The 19,458-nt window shown below is 48.5% G+C and overlaps 1 long non-coding RNA gene across 1 annotated transcript; it reads right to left on the bottom strand.

The window, feature by feature from the left end:
- On the bottom strand, positions 5,796–19,458 carry LOC108638466. Its single transcript, XR_001919825.1, has 3 exons — positions 19,321–19,458; positions 18,175–18,254; positions 5,796–5,943 (listed from the first exon to the last, which is right to left on the bottom strand). It is a non-coding gene; the product is annotated as an uncharacterized LOC108638466 (long non-coding RNA).

The raw sequence follows: 19,458 nt of genomic DNA, 5'->3' as shown, positions 1-19,458 counted from the left end.
AGTGTCGCCTCTGTGGGAGCGGCAGGCTAATTATATTTCAGCTGGCGGCCGTGGCTTGGAGGTGGCCGGGAGTTTCCCAGCGCACTGGCTCGCTGGGCCTCCTATGTGGTAAACACTGCGAGGAGGTGTGGGGACAGAGGGCGGGGAGGTGTGGGCAGGAGCTCAAGACAGGCCTTGAAGGGGAGCCAGGTGGGGCAGTCCAACCAGTCCCTGGTCCCAACTAGGAACCTCACTTCGAATCCTGGGCCATGGGGCAGGTCCAGCCCCCTCCAGGGCCCAGGGTCCTACTGAGGGGGTGGGTAGCCCAAGATCCGCCCAGCTGGGATATGGTAAAGCCAGATGGAATGGAATGCTTGGGGAAGGCCCAGAGAAGGGGCCTGATGGAGAATGTACTGTCCGCCTTTCCTTTTCCTACAAATCTTGGGGACTTTCCTGAGGTCAGGACTATTGTGTACAGCCATGCAGGTGTGGGCGGAGGTATGAGTGGGGGCCCATCCAGCCGGGGTTGGGCTGTGACCATCTGGATGGGGAAGTGAAGTGAAGTCACTCAGTCGCGTCCGACTCTCTGTGACCCCATGGACGGTAACTTACCAGGCTCCGCAGTCCATGGGATTTTCCAGGCAAGAACACTAGAGTGGGCTGCCATTTCCTTCTCCAGAGGATCTTCCCAACCCAGGGATCGAACCCGGGTCTCCTGCATTGCAGACAGACGCTTTACCGTCTGAGCCACTGGTCGCCTTTATTTCAAGTTCACAAAGGCCCTGCGCCGGCTGGTGCCTGGTGCCCAAAGGTCAGGGTCAGAGGGGGTTACTCATCAGAGAGGAGCCCTGGACACTGGGCAACCCACCCCCGAGGCCAGTGTGGCACTTTCAGGATCAAACGTCTTGCCTGGTCGTTAGCGCTTCAGGCTCCTGGGGTGAGCTCTCAGCCTAGGTGGTGAGTGGCAGGTGGACTGAGTAGCCTGAGGGCCCTGGGTGAGAAAGCCCAGACCCTACCCCAGGCTGTGTGCTTCCACAACCTCCCCTTCTTGTTGTTGTTTAGTTGCTAAGTCGTGTCCAACTCTTTGTGACCCCATGGACTGTAGCCCACCAGGCTCCTCTGTCCATGGGATTTCCCAGGTAAAAATACTGGGTGGGTTGCCATTCCCTTCTCCAGGGGATCTTCCAGACCCACGTCTCCTACGTTGGCAAGCGGATTCTTTACCACTGAGCAACTAGGGAAGCCCCATTCCTCCCCTACCTGTGAGCTAACTTAGGCCACTGTGGCAGGTCACATCCTAACCAATCATATTTCATCCCAGTGGCTTGAGTCACACACAATTGGCATGAGGGGTGAGCCTGTGGAAGTGAGGTCAAGAGTCACTGTGGTACCTGCGTCTGATCAGGAAAATATAGACCACGAGGCTAAATTACCTGTCAAATGAGTCTGCTGGGTAGGACCAATGATTTAAAGTCACATCTATCCTTACACAATTCACAAACATGTTTAGGTTTACAAACAGTAATCTCGAAGCCCTATGCACTCAGTCAACAAACATTTAGTGAACACTTGCTGGGTCTCACTGGCCATCATGTCTGAAGACTCAGTGAGGAAGCAAATACACCCCATCCTCACTCACACTCTGGAAAACCAAAAAAAAAATGAGAAGGCAAACAAAAAAAATAATGGCAAATGGCAATAAACATCAGGGAGGAAATAGCCAAAGTCGAGAGCCATGAGCCTACCTGAAGTGTGGAAGGTGTGACTGAGCTGGTCTTGCTTCACCTCTGAAATGAGATAATAGAGAACCCACCCAAATCCTTGTTAGGAGGGGGAAAAAAGCAGATTTCAACTACCTCCAGACCACAAGCCCAATTAAGAACCACCTTCCTCACACACCTACTCCCACCTGTGGCTGCTCACAGAGGTGCGCCTGCAGGGGCGCTCTGCGTGCTGACATGAGGCCCACGGCGTGAGGGACATGAGGGACGTGCCACCTCCCCATGGGAAGGGAACATCAAGGCTCTGTCAGCTTGGCAGGAGGATTAGCAGAAAAGGTGAGGGGGCGGAGGTTGGTTTTGAAAGATGATTCGAAGCCTGCAGGTTGGCCAGAGCAGGCCTCCCCGGCTCTGAGTGCAGAGGAGGAAGCAGGAGGGGGCGGGTGCCATGGGATGGGGCTCAGCCGGCACCCCGAGGTGGGGAGGCCTTGGCCTGGGGTGCCGGCAGTACCCTCAGGGGAGGTGGGGTTCCCAGCCCTCGCTGGCACCTCCTCTCCACCACCTCTGCGGCTCGCACGGGGCTTTCCCATGCTTTCAACCTGGCCAGAGGCCCGCGGGGCAGGGTCCAGGTGGGGTTACAAGGGTGGAAGGCTCTGGAGAGGGGCTCCTGCAAGGAATGGCTGCTTCTCAGGCCTAGCCACTGGCTCCTTTGCGGAGAGCACCAGGAAAAATGCTGCTTTTCTGGAATGTCTGGCCTTTAACCCAGAAATCCGGGGGCGGGGAAGTCTCCAGGGAAGAGGAAACAGGCTCTGTGTGGGGAGCTGCCCCTGGTCTGGGTTCGCCTGAGCGCACAGGGAGATGGTTCCTAAATTGAGAGTCACCTGGGTGGAGGGGCTGGGAGGCACAGTCCCTGTCCTTCCTCCTCTGCTTTGAGATCACAACATCCAGGCTGGAACCCAGCATCGGGCAACTGTAACAAGCACCCAGGCGATTCTGATGCAGGCAGCCAGGGGCTTCAGAGCCCTGAAGTGGGGCCTACTGGGGCCTGGGAGCCACCGGGAGGCTGGGAACTGAAGGCTCGCTGTGGGCATGGCAGCTCCCAAGAGCCCAGGACTTGTCCTTTAATCCTTACCAGTTCCATACCCCACTCTGCCACAAGTTCTCAGAAGGGGTCTTTTTCCCCCTGCCACCCCCACCGGGTCCACCTGCGTGTCAACAGAGAGACTCTAGACCCTGGAGTCTCAAGAGGCCCCACCCCCATACTCTCAATAACATTTTTCCCAACCGGAAAACAGCGCAAATAAAGCAGACGTGAGGATTTGCGGCAGTCTCCTGTCTGGGAAGCCAAGGCTGAAACGCATTTTGCCTACCCGTCAGTCCTCAGCCTCTGGGCACTCACAGCTGATAGAGACGTTGTCAGCTGAACATTCCAGAAGAAAGGCTGGAAACCACCAGGCAACAGAGAGAGCTCCCAGCTGTTAAGAACCTGGAGGCATTAGGGCTTAACGTCTCTGCTCACCCTCCACAGCTGTTAGACCACAGATGCGGCAGGTGGGGTGAGTGGCCCGGGGGGTGAGAAGGTCAGAAGAGGATGGAGCGGTCCCCAAGGGGGATCTTGGGCGGGTCAAAGACATTGCCCTCTCTCCAGGGTCACAGGCACACAGCGCTTGTCTGAGGGCAGATGGGCCTCATTTCAAAAGCTTTCTGGCCTCAGTTAAGAAACACATCTTCTCCTGTAGCCTGTCTCCTGGGTTCTGACCTGCAGTCTGAGGGCTGCAGGGCCTGAAGGCAGACAGGCCATAGGCCTATAGGCTTGGCCCCAGAGCCCTAAACCCCTTCTGGCCTCTGGCTGGTGAGAACCAATAATGGGCCACAAGGGTAAATGTAGCTCATCCAACTTGAGGTCAATTCTTCCTTGAAATCAGAAGGCACAATTACTTTGGCTTGCTTCTTATTAGGCCTTATACCTCATTTGGTCTATGTCCTAATTTGGGGGCTTAAGGTGAAAATGGACTTCCCAGGTGGCCAATGTGGGAGACATAAGAGACGAAGGGTTCAATCCCTGGGTTGGAAAGATCCCCTGGAGGAGGGCATGGCAACCCCCTCCAGCGCTTCAGTACTCTTGCTTGAAGAATCTCCATGGACAGAGGAGCCTGATGGGCTACAGTCTATAGGGTCACAAAGAGTTGGACACCCCTGAAGAGACTTAGCACGCACACACCCAAGGTGGACATGGGACCTTTTCACCTACTTTATGTCACTTTTTTTTGGCTGCTGCACATGGCTTGCAGGATCTTAGTTCCCCAATCAAGGATCGAACTTGGGCCCTGGGCAGTGAAAGCATCAAGCCCTAACCACTAGACTGCCAGGGAATTCTCACTGCCATGTTATTCTTCTCCAGTCAGTCCCAGGCCAATCCAGAAAGCCGAGTTTTCAAACACCTGTCTCTTTTAGGGGCATCCAGGGAGTCCCTGGGCTCCCCTTGGTAGGTGCAAAGATGCTATGGGTCTTGGAGTTTGGAGCTGGGTGAGACTGGATGTGCTGGCTTTCACAAGGTGAGGGCTGTGTCTTCTGGTTGATGGCAGCCCCGAAACTGGGAAAGACTCCACAGCTGTTGCATTTCAAATAGCCTGGCTTTGAGTCACCAGCTACCACCTGTGTGACCTCACTCATCTTTCTGAGCCTCAGGAGCCCATGTCAAATGGGCATGAAAACATTTACCTCATAGGACTGCTACTGAGAGAGTCGACGGGGTAGAGTTCATGTGCGGTGCTGGTCTGAGGGATGGTACACAGGAGACGGTAGGTGAGTGCTCCCACCACCTCTGCTGCACCAGGAGCCAGAGCCCCTGGGATCCCACTCCTCTCCTGAGCAAGCATGGCGGCATTATGGAGGCAGTGGCCACAGGAGAGGAGAGCTGGGGACGGGCCACATTCTCCTCAGCCCCTCAGCGCAGCGACCCCGAGTGGTGGTGAGGGGAGGGGTGAGAAGAGCTGAGGGGTCAGGCCACTGAGAGGCTTTGGGCATCACTCGATTCTGCCCCAGACACTTCCCATAGCCCCCACCCCACTGCCGTTCTCCTCTGCAGAGGGCAACCCTCACCCCTGCCTCGTGCCCTGTGCCCCTGGGCGTGCAGGGCATCAGGCCACTGTGACCAAGGGGTGTAGGTCAGGGCATGGCCCCCAGACACTGCCCAGCCAGGATTCGTTGCCCTGCTCCAGCCCCACCTTGGGCACTCCCCAGGACCATGGGGCTTGGAGGTGTCTGTGCCCATGTCTTCCCTTTCTGCTCCTGACAGGGCAAGGAGTGTGAATCAGATAAACAGAAACAGCTGAGCACGAACACAAACTTTTCCTATTATTAAACAGACAGAAAGGGTCTGGGAGTGTCTGAGGGTCTCGTGTGGCCTTTCCCTGGCTTGGTTCCCTTAAGACAATGCGCCAAGGCTTTGTCTGTCCCAGGCCCTGCAGTGGCTGTGGCTTGTTCTTGTCCCCTTCAGGGTGTCTGGAGAGGGGGGACCAAGGGGCATTGACCTGCCTCTTCCTCCCTCTCCAGGTCTCTGGAAGGCAAAGAACACTGTGGCCCAGGCAGCCTCAGGAGCATATTTGCATTATTTTGTGGCAACAAGCATATTTCCTGGAGGGGGTTTTTGGAAGAGTCAGAAGCCGCCCAGAGGGAAAGCCGAAGGAAATAAGAGAGCAGGAGGCTAGGAGGAAACAGGCCTGGGCAGAGGCTGGGTGCAGGGTACCTGGGGCCCGAAACCCGCTCCTGCCCTTGTGAGCTGCAGAGCAGAAGCCTGGGCTGAGCAGGTCCAGGCCCTGCAGGGAAGCTTGCCCAACCCGCCTGGTGTCAGTGGCAGGATAATGATCTGAGGAGGAGCCGACAGGGCTGCAGAGTCAGATGGAAAATTCCCACAGCACTCTGGCCCCTGAGCCGCACCTGGAGGGGGCACCGGGCTCCAGGCAGGCCCTGGCTGCATGCGGGGGGGGGGGGGGGGGACAGGGCGGGCAGGGCAGACACTGGGAGCAGCAGAGCTGAACAACTTCAAGGGGAGGGGAATGGAGACCAGGCCGCCCTCCTTTTCTCTTTATTCTTGGGAACTGGCCTGACTGTGGGCTTGGGTGACGTGTTCATTGGGTAGGACGTGGACCGCGCTCAGTCGTGCGTGCTCAGTTGCTCAGTCATGTCCAACTTTTTGTGACTCCATCAACTGTAGCCCTCCAGGCTGCTCTGTCCACGGGATTTCCTAGGCAAGAATACTGGAGTGGGTTGTCATTCCCTTCTCCAGGGAATTTTCTTGACCCTGGGATCAAACACGCCTCTCCTGCATTGCAGGCGGATTCTTTACCACTGAGCTACCAGGGAAGCCCAGGATGCAAAGGCCATTAGGAAATGAGAGAAGACAGACCTATTTTCTGCATATAAAGGAGGTCCAACAACCCTCTAAAATAGGCTGAGAATCTGAAAAAACAAAAACGACCCACGTTTGTTTAAACAAATCAAGCAGCATTCCACCAGCATATCAAGATTTTAAATTTGTCACTAGTAACGCTCAGGTGCAGACACTCACAGGCAGGATTCATACTGATGAATATAGTCCTTTGCTGGGCCCAGGGCCTTGAGGGAGCACATTCATGGGCACCTTTGCATTGCCTACTGTTCAGTCCTAGGCTGGTAAGGGCCCCACCAGCAGGACATACTCCATGAAGTCCAAAGTAACCAACGTTACTGCTCGGCTTCTCACAGGAAGCCAGGCTGGAGCAGGATGTTTTGAGGCCCTGCAAATACAGGTGTTTTCCACGTAGTCTCCAGAGCAGGAGCCTCAGGTTCCCTGTGCCCCAGGAAGACGAGAGGGAACCAGGTGGCAGGAAGGGTGTCCCCTGGACACCTGGCAGAGAGCCCAGCAGCCTGGGTGCCAGGTCCAGAAAGGCTGCCCCACCCCTGTGAGGTCCAGTCAGAGGGGGGAAGGAAGGAAGCCATGCTAGATGGGATTTCCCCACCCCAGGCCTGCAATCTTCTTGGCTCCAGTCACCTGATAAGCAGGCTGGTTTGTAAGATGACCTGTGTAGTTTCCCACAGGTGACAAAGCCATGGGCAATTTGCAAAATTCTCCTGCACAGGTAGGCTTCAAGAGGACACAGTCTTCCGACAAGGATGTGAAGAGAAGGTGGAAGATCCCTGGACGTTCTATCAGGGTGACCCTCTTCAGGGTCTCCTGGCTCAGCCCAGAGAAAGAGCTCCAGAGGACCTGGGCAGCCATGGAGAAGGTTCCATTTCCCCTTCCTTCCTGCTGTCCCCAGAGCTCCTCCACCTCGGCCCCGCCCTCCCAGCTGGCCTTGACTCACACTCACTGGGTGAGGCACCTGTCCTCTGGCCCCCCTCCATCGACCCCACCCAGGTCCTCAGGACACCCTGGGTGAGGTGAGAGGGGTGGGGTGTGGGGGGAGGGAAGCAGGCTCCAGGGACCTCATAGCTGGGGGACAGGCTGAACCAAGCATTGCTTTGCAGGCCCTGCCTGGAAGGGGAGGTGAGTGGGAGTCGACAGGAGTCCAGGTTCCCCTCGGAGCTCCAGGAGGCTTCGGGTTCATGCAGGGTCAGAGAGGCTGGCTCCCCAATGCCATTTTGTTCAGCAGGAGAATCTGGAGCCAGGTCAGCCCTTGTTTTGAAGGCTAGGGTCCCGCCTGAGGAAAGGCTGCGGCCTGTGCATGTTGCGGGCAGACGAGCAATGGGGGGTGCCCAGGAAGGAACCTCTTCATCCAGAAAGAAGCAGGGATTTGGCTCCTAGGCTGAGCAGCAAATGTGGCTTTGCAGGTTGCCCAGGGCCACACTGGTTCTGCTCTAGCTGAGGGAGGCTCTGTAACTGCAGGCTGGCTTCTGCCTTGCTAACCCCATTACTTGGGTGAAAACGTTCTCATATTTTGGAAGGTCAGGACACTTTTGAAACTTTTGAAAGCATTTAAGAGGAATGTGAAGTCAAGTGGGCCTTAGAAAGCATCACTACGAACAAAGCTAGTGGAGGTGATGCAATTCCAGTTGAGCTATTTCAAATCCTAAAAGATGATGCTGTGAAAGTGCTGCACTCAATATTCCAGCAAATTTGGAAAACTCAGCAGTGGCCACAGGACTGAAAAAGGTCAGTTTTCATTCCAATCCCAAAGAAAGGCAATGCCAAAGAATGCTCAAACTACTGCACAATTGTACTCATCTCACACACTAGTAAAGTAATGCTCAAAATTCTCCAAGCCAGGCTTCAGCAGTATGTAAACTGTGAACTTCCAGATGTTCAAGGTGGTTTTAGAAAAGGTAGAGGAACCAGAGATCAAATTGCCAACATCTGCTGGATCATGGAAAAAGCAAAAGAATTCCAGAAAAACATCTATTTCTGCTTTATTGACTATGCCAAAGCCTTTGACTGTGTGGATCACAATCAACTGTGGAAAATTCTGAAAGAGATGGGAATGAATACCAGACCACCTAACCTGCCTCTTGAGAAACCTGTATGCAGGTCAGGAAGCAACAGTTAGAACTGGACATTGAACAACAGATTGGTTCCAAATAGGAAAAGTAGTACATCAAGGCTGTATATTGTCACCCTGCTTATTTAATTTATATGCAGCGTACATCGTGAGAAACACTGGGCTGGAAGAAGCACAAACTGGAATCAAGATTGCCAGGAAGAATATCAATAACCTCAGATATGCAGATGACACCACCTTTGTGGCAGAAAGTGAAGAGGAACTAAAAAGCCTCTTGATGAAAGTGAAAGAGGAGAGTGAAAAAGTTGGCTTAAAGCTCAACATTCAGAAAACGAAGATCATGGCATCTGGTCCCATCACTTCATGGCAAATAGATGGGGAAACAGTGGAAACAGTGTCAGACTTTATTTTGGGGGCTCCAAAATCACTGCAGATGGTGATTGCAGCCATGAAATGAAAAGACGCTTACTCCTTGGAAGGAAAGTTATGAGCAACCTAGATAGCATATTAAAAAGCAGAGACATTACTTTGCCAACAAAGGTCCATCTAGTCAAAGCTATCGTTTTTCCTGTGGTCATGAATGGATGTGAGAGTTGGACTGTGAAGAAAGCTGAGTGCTGAAGAATTGATGCTTTTGAACTGTGGTGTTGAAGAAGACTCTTGAGAGTCCCTTGGACTGCAAGGAGATCCAAACAGTCCATTCTGAAGGAGATCAGCCCTGGGATTTCTTTGGAAGGAATGATGCTAAAGCTGAAACTCTAGTACTTTGTCCACCTCATTCGAATAGTTGACTCATTGGAAAAGACTCTGATGCTGCGAGGGATTGGGGGCAGGAGGAAAGGGGACGACAGAGGATGAGATGGCTGGATGGCATCACGGACTCGATGGACGTGAGTCTGAGTGAACTCTGGGAGTTGGTGATGGACAGGGAGGCCTGGCGTGCTGCAATTCATGGGGTCGCACACCAGCCACACCTGTCCTTCACTATCTCCCAGAGTTTGCTCAGATTCATGTCCGTTGAGTCACTGATGCTACCTATCCATCTCATCCTGGGTTACCCTCCTTTTGCCTTCAATCTTTCCCAGCATCAGGGTCATTTCAGATGAGCCAGCTCTTCGCATCAGGTGACCAGAGGATTGGAGCTTCATCTTCACCATCAGTCCTACCACTGAATATTTAGGGCTGATTCCCTTTAGGATTGACTGGTTTGATCTCCTTGCAGTCCAAGGGATTCTCAAAAGTCTTTTCCAGCATGACAATTCAAAGGCATCAGTTCTTTGGCACTCAGCCTTCTTTAGGAAGTGGCAACCCCCTCCAGTATTCTTGCCTGGAGAATTCTATGGACAGAGGAGCCTAGTGGGCTACAGTCCATGGGGTTCCAAAGAGTCGGACATGACTAAAGGACTAACACTTTCATCCTTTTTCACTTTCTTCTTCATGGTCCAACTCTCACATCCATATGTGACTACTGGAAAAACCATAGCTTTGACTAGACGAACCTTTGTTGGCAAAGTAATGTCTCTGCTTTTTAGTACGCCCTCTACATTTGTCCATAGCTTTCCTTCCAAGGAGCAAGCAGCTTCTGATTTCATGGCTGGAGCTGTTGGCTTTGACCTTTTCAGCAGGAATTTCCCCACTCCCAGTTTTGCTATGTTGTCCTGTGTCCAAGTTTTTGGACAGAGGTTCCTGTGACTATTTATCTCCTTCCCTGGAAAGCCCCTGCATCCAAGGCCATCAGCTGCCCACCTCCTCCACTTTGGGTAAGGGAGGCTTAGGACTGGGGTTTTTCAGAAATGGGAAAGGAGCAGTGAGCGCGTGCAGCCTGTCCTGCTTCAGAAGAAGCTGCATTATTCCCTGTTTTACAATGATGTTTTGTTTTTTAAGAACACAGAGAAGAAAAGCCATCCCAGAAGGGATGTCCGCATAGTGTGTGGAAGGAAAGGAGTGTACTATGCATGTGACAGTCGGAGTTGTTACAGGCATCTGCTCACTCCTCCTGGGCAGGTGGCCAATGGTCCCTGGGGATGCCCCTTGCAGAGCTTGTCTAGAAGGGGGCCTGGAGCCTGGTTTTACACAAGAGGCCTCTGTGCCCAATCTGCTTCTGTGAAGGGGAGCAAGCCCCTGCCCTGCTAGATGCAGACAGGAAGTGAAGCTGCCACAAATTTCTCTCAGCTCACTTGGAGGAGACACTCTGCAAGAGCTGCAAGGGCCAGAATTCTTAGTCCCCGGAGAGGCTTAGCTCACGTGGCCTTGTTCATCGCCGTGTCCCCGGGCCTCAAGGCAGGGTCTGACTTGGAGGCCCCACGTTTTTGGTCATCAGTAAGAACTAAGGGGACTTTCCTCGCATTGACAGGAGATGGTACACTCCCATGGCAATCGCAAAACAGCACTCCTCCCCTGGTCCCTCTCGGAGCTCATTTTCTCAGGAGGCTGCTGGACACAGAGGCACAAAGAAGCTGGTGGCCTTCTCCAGGTCACCCTGCAACAGAGAGTCTCTGTAGCCATTCTGTCAGGATCAATGAGCTACTTTTGCAGAGGGAGGCGATTTTGTCTGATGCTGCTGCTGCTAAGTTGCTTCAGCCATGTCCGACTCTGTGTGACCCCAGGCTCCCCTGTCCCTGGGATTCTCCAGGCAAGAACACTGGAGTGGGTTGCCATTTCCTTCTCCAATGCATGAAAGTGAAAAGTGAAAGTGAAGTTGCTCAGTTGTGTCTGACTTCTAATGACCCCACGGACTGCAGCCTACCACGCTCCTCCATCCATGGGATTGTCTGATGAGTCCATCCGAAACTTAGAGCTTGACCTATATTACTTAAGGAACACCAGCATGGCTATCTTCAGCTTTTTTGCCTTCAGTCTTGGCAAGAACTTATGAAGATCCCCAGTGACTGTCAGGCCCCTGGAGTCTGCCTAAGGAGAGTGACTCCAGTTATACGACCAAGGCGAACATGGCTCTGATGGGGGTTACCAACTAACCAGCTAGATCCAGATGATAACCAAGGTGCTGTTCTCAGCTTCTATCCCTGGAAAACCCAAGCTCAGGCGGGCACTCTGAGTCTCTTAGATGGGACTGCCCCTGGTTCATCCCTACTCTGACCAGGGAAACTAGGTCTGTCCTGTTCTTCTTCTGCTTCTCCTTTTCACCCTCATTCCAGTAGTACCCAGTAGAGGATTAATCACTGCAGTTCTTGGTAAAAACCTACATGATTGGATTAACTCTGAGGTTTTCAGGTCAACTCCTGAAATAAGGTTAGTTGTTGATGTCTGTCATGCAGACAATCTTGTGGTAGCTGCTCAAAAGAAGCATCAACAACTTCATCAAAATTTCGGTAACACCACTTGCCTTCTGGGACAGTGGCACGTTCTCTTCTCCTGCAAGCACTTTCCCGTGTTCCCTCCATGTCCCCCTGGATCTGGAGGAGCCCTAATATTGCACAGGAGGGGCTGGTCTGCAGAAAGCCCCACTAGAGCTGCCTGGAGCCTTTGCAAGGGGCCCCCAGGCTGAGGTTGCCACAAGCGGAGCTGCCCAGAGAGGTTAATTATTGTTGAATATTTGCATCTTTTGTCCCCTGACCGGCTTTAGGAGTCAAGGATGAGATCAGCAAAGGCACAGATGACAAGAACCTAAGGCATATGGGTCAGTTCCTGGAAAACTGCTTGCCTCCTCAGCACACTAGTAAGCTGCTCACTGACCAAAAGAGGGGTAAAGGTGGGATGAGCCCCAAATACCCTTGACTATGACCAGGCTACCTGCAGTTACCTCTTATAGCGTTTCCTAATGATTAGCAAACACCAGACCTGCCTGGGTAGCATCCTCAAAATACACATGCCCAAAGCAGCCTCCTGAGAACCCTCTGTGATGTGAGAGATCAAGGCAGGGGGCCAGGCTTGTACACTTGGGAAAAGTTCCTCTGGTGGTTCTGATGTGAAATTCTGGCTAAGAACAGTCAATCTAACACATTTCAGTTTAAAAGTCTTCACTGCTTACTCTCATGGGATGTGGGCATAGGTAAGTGGTATTACACAGAATTTCAAACCACATCGAGTTCAGTGATTTCCTTCTTGTGTAGGGGTATCATTGAGCAAATCGTGCTTATTGTTACCTTGGAGGTTCTTTTTGAGTCAGAAGCAAGCACCAACACCCATCTGATGGTGTGCTTTAAAACCAAGAAAGGCAGGACCCTCTCTTTTAAAGGAAGGGTCACTCCAGCTGAGGTCAGTCAGATGGACAACGAATGAGAAAGGTGAGAATGTGCACCAGGGAATTCTGGAGACTCTGTTTCCCCTTCGGAGGCACCTGCATTATGTGTAGCGTTCACAGTTTTCCCCGGGGGAATGGGAACACACTTCATGTGTGTGCCGAGTTTAGGCCACCTGGGTTAGGGCTTTCCTGTGGTCTGGAACTGAGAAAAGCCAGTGTCATACACAGGGTTCACACGAGGAGTCTTGACCAGCACATGACCAGATGAGCAGGGCTCCTCTCCAGGTAATATGCTAGGATGTGTGAACACTTCAAAAATGGGTATGACTACCCATACCTTCACTTTTGGTATTTTACTGGGAAAATTTAGGCCTGTTTGCTCTTAGTAGGACTGGAACTTCAAGTTAAAAAAAAAATTGTGCTTTTCAGTATAGGGTTTTTAGAATTCAGGGCTTAATTTTTGTCTGATTCTATGAATAAAAACTAATCCACTGGAAAACATTTTAAAAATACATTAAAAATAAGTGAGAAATTATTTATAACCAGAAATTTATAAATTTGTTAAAATTTATGAACATTTTACATTTTTTTAACATTTTACATTTAAAAAATTAGTAAGATTTATTTTTTAGAAAGTTTTAGATTTACAGAAAAATCTAGTGGTAATTGTACTGAGTTCCCATTAACATCCAGCTTCCCACATCCACCTTTTCCCTGTTATCAACATCTTGCATTAGTGTGATGTATGTTACAATTAATGGACCAATACTGATACATTATCATGATCTAAAGTCCATACTTAAAGTTAGGTTTACCATTATGTTGTACATTTCTTTTTTATATTTATTTTTTGGTTGAGCCACGTGGCTTGCAGGATCTTAATTCCCAGACCAGGGATTGAACCCTGGCTATGGCAGTGAAAGCTCCGAATCCTAACCACTGGATTGCCAGGGAATTCCTTGTGTTGTACATTTCTATGGGTTTTAACAAATGCATAATGTCCCGTATCCACCATTACAGTATCAAATAATAGTTTCACTGCCCTAAACCTGTTCTCCACCAGTCTTTCCTCCCCACTCTCCCCTATTCTCCCACATACCCCTTCCAAACTCCTGGCAACTACTGGTCTTTTTACTGTCTCTATATAGTTTTGTCTTTTTCAGGATGTCTTATAGTTGAAATCATACACTGTGTAGCTTTTCCAGACTGGATTCTTTCACTTACTTAAAGATGCATTTCACAACTTAAAGATGCATTTAAGTTTCCTCCATGTCTTTTGTGGCTTGATAGCTCATTTTCTTGTTACCACTGAATACTACTCCATTGTCTGGGTGTACCAGTTTGTTTTCCATTCACTTAATGAAGATTATTTTGGTTGCTTCCAGTTTTGGGCCAATTATGGATAAAGCTGCTATAAACATTTGTGTGCAAGCTTTTGTGTGGGTGGGCATAGCTGGATGTTATAATAAGAGTGTGGTTACCTTTGTAAGGAACTGCTGTACTGTCTCCTAAAGTTGTTGCATTTTGCATTCTTACCGGAATTCTTACTGCTTATTGCTCTGTACTGCTCTTACATTTTTATGATGCTCTGAAGCCTCATCAACAGTTGGTATTGATTTAAAAAAAAGTTTTCCATTCTAAAAGATGTGTAGTGTGGTATCTCATTGTTTTAATGTGAAATTCCTGAGGACATAGGATGTTGGGTGTATTTCACATGCTTCTTTACTATCTATATTTCTTCAGTGAGGTATTTGTTAGGATTTTTTGTGAACTTTTAAATTGGGTGTCTGTTTCCTTATTGTTGAGCTTTGAGAATTCTTTGTAACTAATATGCACACACATACAAAGAATCTTAATATATTTTGGATACCAGTCCTTGGTATTCTTTGGACACCAAACACATGCATGTTCCAGTCTGGCCTTGTCTTTTTAAAGTGTCTTCATAGAAGTTTTCAATTTTAAAAGTCTATCAACTTTTTCTTTCATGGATTGTGCTTTTGGTGTTTTATCTAAAAGCTCATTGCCAAACCCAAGGTCACCTAGATTTTATGTTATTGTCTAGAAGTCTTACAGTTTGGTGTTTCACATTAAGTGAAGTTTAACTTAATGATCCAATGTAAGTTAACTGTGACAGATGATGGTCTGTATCTATTAGTAGATCCATGTTTTTGCATGTGGATATAGAATCATTGTGGAGCGCCATTTTCAGAAAGCGTATTCTTTCCCCAGTGGATCGCTACTCTCCAGTGGATCTACACAGTCAAAGGCGTTAGCATAGTCAATAAAGCAAAATTAGATGTTTTTCTGGAACTCTCTTGCTTCTTCGATGATCCAACGGATGTTGGCAATTTGATCTCTGGTTCCTCTGCCTTTTCTAAATCCAGTTTGAACATCTGGAAGTTCACAGTTCATGTACCGTTGAAGCCTGGCTTGGAGAATTTTGAGCATTACTTTGCTAGCATGTGAGATGACTGTGATTGTACTATAGTTTGAGCATTCTTTGGTATTGCCTTTCTTTGGGATTGGAACGAAACCTGACCTTTTCCAGTCCTATGGCCACTGCTGAGTTTTCCAAATTTGCTGGCATATGGAAATCGTGAAATGATTCTAAACAAAATTGAGTTTAGAATCCAACCCATACCCACCAGAGATGCTCAGAGAGCTCAAACAAACCTTGTGCACACCAGGACCCAGAGATCCCACAGAGCCTGAACCAGAACTGTGTTTGAGTGTCTCCTGCAGAGGTACAGGTCAGTAGTGGACTGCTGCAGGGACAGGGGCTCTGGGTAGAGCAGACTGGGGTATGGCATAAGCCCTCTTGGAGGAGTCTGCCATTTACCCACAATAGAGGCGCCAGAACTTACACAGGACTGGGAAACAGACTCTTGGAGGGCACAAACAAAATCTTGTGTGTGCCAGGCCCTGGAGAAAGGCACAGTGACCCCTCAGGAGACTGACCCAGAATTGTCCATGAGTGTCCAGGAGTCTTACTCCTTGGAAGGAAAGTTATGACCAACCTAGATAGCATATTCAAAAGCAGAGACATTATTTTGCCAACAAAGGTCCATCTAGTCAAGGCTATGGTTTTTCCAGTGGTCATGTATAGATGTGAGAGTTGAACTGTGAGGAAAGCTGAGCGCCGAACAATTGATGCTTTTGAAATGTGGTGTTGGAGAAGACTCTTGAGAGTCCCTTGGACTGCAAGGAGATCCAACCAGCCTAAAGGAGGCTCATCTAAAGGAGATCAGCCCTGGGATTTCTTTGGAAGGAATGATGCTAAAGCTGAAACTCCAGTACTTTGGCCACCTCATGCAAATAGTTGACTCAACGGAAAAGACTCTGATGCTGGGAGGAATTGGGGGCGGGAGGAATTGGGGGCAGGAGGAAAAGGGGACGACAGAGGATAAGATGGCTGGATGGCATCACTGACTTGATAGATGTAGATTTGAGTGAACTCTGGGAGTTGGTGATGGACATGGAGGCCTGGCGTGCTGCGTTTCATGGGGTTGCAAAGAGTTGCACACGACTGAGCAACTGAACTGAACTGTCCAGGAGTCTCCAGTGGAGGTGTGGGTTGGCAGTGGCCTGCTACAGGGTTGGGGGCACTGAGTGCAGCAGTGTGTGCATGGGACAGTCTGAAGGAGGTCGCCATTATCTTCATTACCTTCACCATAGTTTGGCCTCAGGTCAAACAACAGGGAGGGAACACAGCTCCACCCATCAACAGAAAATTGGATTAAAGGTTTACTGAGTATGGCCCCATCCATCAGAACAAGACCCAGTTTCCCCCTCAGTCAGTCTCTCCCATCAGGAAGCTTCCATAAGCCTGTTATCCTTCTCTATCAGAGGGCAGACAGACTGAAAACCACAATCACAGAAAACTAACCAATCTGATCACATAGACCATAGCCTTGTCTAACTCAATGAAACTATGAGCCATGTGGTGTAGGGCCACCCAAGACGGATAGGTCATGGTGGAGAGTTATGACAAAATGTGGTCCACTGGAGAAGGGAATGGCAAACCACTTCAGTATTCTTGCCTTGAGAACCCTATGAAAGGGCAAAAAGACAGGACACTGAAAAATGAACTCCCCAGGTCGGTAGGTGCCTAATATGCTACTGGAGATCAGTGGAGAAATAACTCCAGAAAGAAGGAAGAGACGGAGCCAAAGCAAAAACACCCAGTTGTGGATGTGACTGGTGATGGAAGTAAAAGTCTGATGCTGTAAATAAAGTAAAAGTCTGATGCTGTAAATACAGCAATATTGCATAGGAACCTGGAATGTGAGGTCCATGAATCAAGGCAAATTGGAAGTGGTCAAACAGGAGATGGCAAGAGTGAACATCCACATTTTAGGAATCAGTGAACTAAAATGGACTGGAATGGGTGAATTTAACTCAGATGACCATTACATCTACTACTGTGGGCAAGAATCCCTTAAATGGAGTAGCTCTAATAGTCAAAAAAAAAGAGTCTGAAATGCCATACTTGGATGCAATCTCAAAAATGACAGAATGTTCTGTTCATTTCCAAGGCAAACCATTCAATATCATAGTAATCCAAGTCCAAATCCACGACCAGTACTTCTGAAGAAGCTGAACGGTTCTATGAAGACCTACAAGACCTTTTAGAACTAACACTTAAAAAAAGATGATGTTTTTAATTATAGGGGAATGCAAAAGTAGGAAGTCAAGAAATACCTGGAGTAATGGGCAAATTTGGCCTTGGAGTACAAAATGAAGCAGGGCAAAGGCTAATAAGAGTTTTGCCAAGAGAGCACACTGGTCATAGCAAGCACCCTCTTCCTACAACACAAGAGAATATTCCACACATGGACATCACCAGATGGTCAATACCAAAACCAGACAGATTATACTCTTTGCAGCCAAAGATGGAGAAGCTCTATATAGTCACCAAAAACAAGACCGGGAGCTAACTATTGCTCAGATCATGAACTCCTTATTGCCAAATTCAGACTTAAATTGAAGAAAGTAGGGAAAACCACTAGACCATTCAAGTATGACCTAAATCAAATCCCTTATGATTATCCAGTGGAAGTGACAAATAGATTAGAGATTAGATCTGATTTGAACTATGGACGGAGGTTCGTGACATTGTACAGAAGGCAGTGATCAAGACATCCTGAAGAAAAAGAAATGCAAAAAGGCAGAATGGTTGAGGCGGCCTTACAAATAGCTGAGAAAAGAAGAGAAGCAGAAAGGCAAAGGAGAAAATGAAAGATATACCCATTTGAATGCAGAGTTCCAAAGAATAGCAAGGAGAGATATGAAAGCATTCCTTAGTGATCAATACAAAGAAACAGAGGAAAACAACAGAATGGGAAAGACTAGAGATCTCTTCAAGAATATTAGAGATACCAAGGGAACATTTCATGCAAAGATGGACACAATAAAGGACAGAAATGGTTATGGACCTAACAGAATCAGAAGATATTAAGAGGTGGTAAGAATACATAGAAGAACTATACAAAAAAGATCTTCATGACCCAGATAACCAAGATGGTGTGATCACTAGACTAGAGCCAGACATCCTGGAATGTGAAGTCAAGTGGGCCTTAGGAAGCATCACTGTGAACAAAGCTAATGGAGGTGATGGGATTCCAGCTGAGCTATTTCAAATCCTAAAAGAAGATGCTGTCAAAGTGCCTGGAAAATACCATGGACAGAGGAGCCTGGCGAGCTCTAGTCCATGGGGTCACAACAGTTGGACACAACTTAGCAACTAAACCACCATGGCCCATTCCAGAAATGCCCCACAAGAACTTAGACGTTTACTCACCAGTTTCGGCAGATATTCTTTACACAATTTTTTTTGTGTTAGGCTTGCACACACTGAACAGGGTTTCCTGTTCAGAGAAACTGCTGAGACAGGGAAGCAGAGAAATGTACAAATTAGTTGGATTTTCCAGAATGTAAAATAAATGAAGGTTAATAGTCATCCTAGGATCACTCATGGTTTCAGTCGAAGTGCCATTATCATGTTAGCTGTTAGGATGTGTTTCTTGTATTTTGTGATTATTGATTGTCAGAATATATTTAACCTTAGCATTTTTGATTCTTTAAGAGACCCTGCTAAGTCGCTTCAGTCGTGTCCAACTCTGTGCGACCCCATAGATGGTAGCCCACCAGGCTCCCCTGTCCCTGGGATTCTCCAGGCAAGAACACCGGAGTAGGTTGCCATTTCCTTCTCCAGTGCATAAAAATGAAAAGTCAAAGTGAAGTCGCTCAGTTGTGTCCGACTCTTCGAGACCCCATGGACTGCATCCTACCAGGCTCCTCCATCCATGGGGATTTCCAAGCAAGAGCACTGGAGTGGGGTGCCATTGCCTTCTCCGTTAAGAGACCCAAAGATCCTTAATATAGTAATTTGATTGTGGCACGTATCTGAATGTTAGATTTGGGGCTAGTGAGGGAGCTGAGTACCTAGCCAGTTGTTCATGTAATCTAAACAGTAAAAGATGTTTCTTCATGTGGGTACTAAAAGAAGGAAAGCCGTATGTTTACCCAAAGAACTTCATATTCATGAATGTCTGGACATACCCCTCTGAATGTCAGTATCCAACTGCATATTTCTTACTAGGAGTTGATCAAAATGCCCTTTGGGTAAAAATTTTTAGTTTTAACATTTGTTTTTAGCATTTGAATAAGACTTCCATGTTAACCCTGTTGTCAATCCAAGACTCTGTTAAAAACACTGAATGTTTACATACTTAAAACCAAAAAGCACTGAATGTTTACACTTAAAACTCATCTCTGTTTCTTCCAGTTCTTTTAAGTATAAAATAACCAATATTGGTTCACTTAAAACTACTTCTTAAATTCATCTAGATTTTGTATTAACATTTTTCTTAACAAATGAGTATATTTCCACTTTCTACACTAGAAGATATTTTCTTATAGAAAAATCGTTATTTGTGTCTCTCACCCACGATTCCAGGAGGGTGAAGCTACTCAAGGCCGTAGAGTACAGAAGTTCAGAGTCTCTTCAGGGGAGCAGTTCTTCACAGACTCCACTTTCAAAATGAAAGCAGCACCTTTATAGAGCCGAGTTGATCTGGATGGG

Source organism: Capra hircus, chromosome 21, assembly GCF_001704415.2.
Source record: "Capra hircus breed San Clemente chromosome 21, ASM170441v1, whole genome shotgun sequence".
Classification (NCBI taxonomy): Eukaryota; Metazoa; Chordata; class Mammalia; order Artiodactyla; family Bovidae; genus Capra; species Capra hircus.
The sequence above is the reverse complement of the archived record's forward strand: the minus strand, read 5'-3'. Positions and strand labels throughout refer to the sequence as shown.